Raw genomic sequence first — 2,788 nt, forward strand, 5'->3', positions numbered from 1 at the left:
ATGTCGTAAAGTTTCAGTTGGATGACCGTTCAAATCTTTTTATTTTTTTCCCCCAGTTGGAGCTAATTTATTTTCCAGAGATCCCAGTTGTTTTGAATGCACTGAAGTGGGAGATTCCGGAGTTCCCAGTTGGTTTGAACGCTGCATATCTTCCAAAGTGAAGATGCTTGCAGACTATTTTTTATTTTTTATTAACTTGAGTCGCTATCCAGTCGATACTTTAAAAAAGTACATTCTTAAACCCCTACCATGTGCCTTTCTTTGTTTAAAACGTTAATAGAAAACACCCACCAACTTTCCTCATTGCTGCATGTGCCAATTGAATCTCAACAAGGAAACAGTCAGTGGTTGTAGACCTTTTTTGATTAGCATTTTATTGAAAGGTATAGATTTCAGCAAATAAAGGCACGCAACAACAGAGGATAAACATAGGTACAAGGTAAAGGGTTTAAGAATTTAAATTTTGAAGTATAGACTGCATAGCGAGCAACTCAGAGGAGTCAGAGGCAAAAAAAAATAATTAAACTCTAAGGAAAGTGGTAGGGGTTGCAGGGTCATTCAGCTTTCTTGCCAACATCAAATACCTGAAGGGTTACCCAGAGGAGGCCGTGGCTAATTTGTTAAAGGCTGAGGAGCTCACAAGAGAGCACTATGGGGAGAACTGTGAGAAACATCTCAGTGTCACCTATGGAGACCTCCCCTGGTTATATTACCATGTGGGTTTACCATTACCATTACATCAAGTGCCAGAGCTACTTAGAGAACTGAAGATCAAGGAGAAGTTTCCAACTGGTTCCACAGCTGTCTTGTACCCTGAGGTCTATCGGGGAGAAAGGCTGGACCTACCTCAAGTTCTCCTATAACAACTATGACAAAGCTGTAGTGTGCTTCAACAAAGCTCTGGAGCTGGAGCCTGAGGAGAGTGAGTAAAATGCAGGCTATGCAGAGCAAGAGCGCTCTAATTTTGACTCGCCAGCTATCAAACAGCTGAGACGCGCCCTAAATATCAACCCACAAGACGCAGTCCTGGTGGTCCTACTGGGCCTGAAACTGGCTGCCTATAAAATATTTGGGGAGACAGAGGAGCTAGTGGAGAAAGCTCTGGAGATGTCCCAAGACTGCATGCATGTGACACGATATGTAGGGAAGTTTCTCCGACCAACAGGAGTACGTTGGCAAGTCCATTGATCTGTTGAATAGAGCACGAAAGCGTACAAGCCAGTCTGCCATAATACATCCTCAATTGGCTTTCTGCTACAAAAGGGAAAATATCGTACTATGCTAGAGTGGAAGCTTCCATGGAAAGGGTGCCGAGATCCAGCAGCTACTCCGTAAGTGCATTTATCATCTGAAGATGTCTACTTTACTGAAGTCCTCCTTACTACGGAGAGGATAAAGACACTGCCAAGGCAGAGGAACTGTTCAAGAAAGTCTTAGACAAGACTGACATTCTGCAAGTGGTCAACCTATACTACGGCCAGTTCCACCAGTATCACAACAAATGTGAACCTCTGGCCATCAAGCACTACAAAGAAGGTTTGGAGCTGCAGAAGGACACTGCTGAAGAGAAGAGATGTATCCAGAAACTGAAGATGATCGCAGAGAAGCCTTTCTCCAAAGACCCCACAGATGAAAAGGCCTGTGGTATTCTGGGGGTTGTGTATAAAATAACAGGGAGAAACAGCAGGCCATAGAGTGGTATGATATGGCTGTGGTGTATGATATGGAGAATGACAAATACCTCTCTGTGCCCTGTGAGCTTCGTCTCTCACTGCAGTAATAATATACCAGAGTAAAACAGTCATTTACAAAGTGATCTAGTAATAAATCCTGCAAGGGTGCATGCATCAACTTTATTAGACATAGTTTAAATTCTCCCTGAGTGGAGAATGATATGTTTTATAATAGCTTAAAAAAATATATTCTAGCCAATGTATTTATTGAAAAGGAAAATGCGCAACACTTGCACACGATAACAAAATATTTGTTTTATTAAGCAAGGTTCAAAAATAAAAGCTTCGGCCTTCAATGGTTTTCATCTGAATAATCACACAAAAGGAATGAACAACATCGTATACAGTGGTGGAAAAAGTACTAAATTCTCATACTTGAGTAAAAGTAAAGATACCTTAATAGAAAATGACTCAAGTAAAAGTGAAAGACACCCAGTAAAATACTACTTGAGTAAAAATCTAAAAGTATTAGCTTTAAATATACTTAAGTATCAAAAGTAAATGTCGTTGCTAAAATATACTTAAGTATCAAAAGTGAAAGTATGAATCATTAAAAATTCCTTATATTAAGGAAACTATTTTTATGGATAGTCAGGATCACAATCCAGCACTCAGACATAATTTAGTGAGTCCGCCAGATCAGAAGCAGTAGGGATGACCAGGGACGTTCTCTTGATAAATGTGCAAATTGGACCATTTTCTGTCCTGCTAAACATTCAAAATGTAACAAGTACTTTTGGGTGTCAGGGAAAATGTATTGAGTATAAAGTATATAATTTGATTTAGGAAAGTAGTGAAGAAAAAGTAAAAGTAGTCAAATATAAATAGTAAAGTACAAATACCCCCAAAAATGACTAAGGATTACTTTAAAGTATTTTTTACTGAAGTACTTTACACCGCTGACAATTGGGGAGAAAACTCTTCAGCTGGAGGTGCTAATGAGAGAGTATGTGGTAGACTACACATGTTGGTCCTCAGGGTGAGGGATACTGTGGACTGTCTCCACCTGGTGGTAAAATACAGAAATGGAACCAGTAAAACAATAATTGGGAAGA

At 39.7% G+C, this 2,788-nt stretch overlaps 1 pseudogene; it reads left to right on the top strand.

Moving 5' to 3' along the window:
- LOC129828517 (interferon-induced protein with tetratricopeptide repeats 5-like) lies at window positions 1-1,780 on the top strand (annotated as a pseudogene).
- Window positions 1,781-2,788: the final 1,008 nt, after the last annotated feature.

Source organism: Salvelinus fontinalis, chromosome 30, assembly GCF_029448725.1.
Source record: "Salvelinus fontinalis isolate EN_2023a chromosome 30, ASM2944872v1, whole genome shotgun sequence".
Lineage (NCBI taxonomy): Eukaryota > Metazoa > Chordata > Actinopteri > Salmoniformes > Salmonidae > Salvelinus > Salvelinus fontinalis.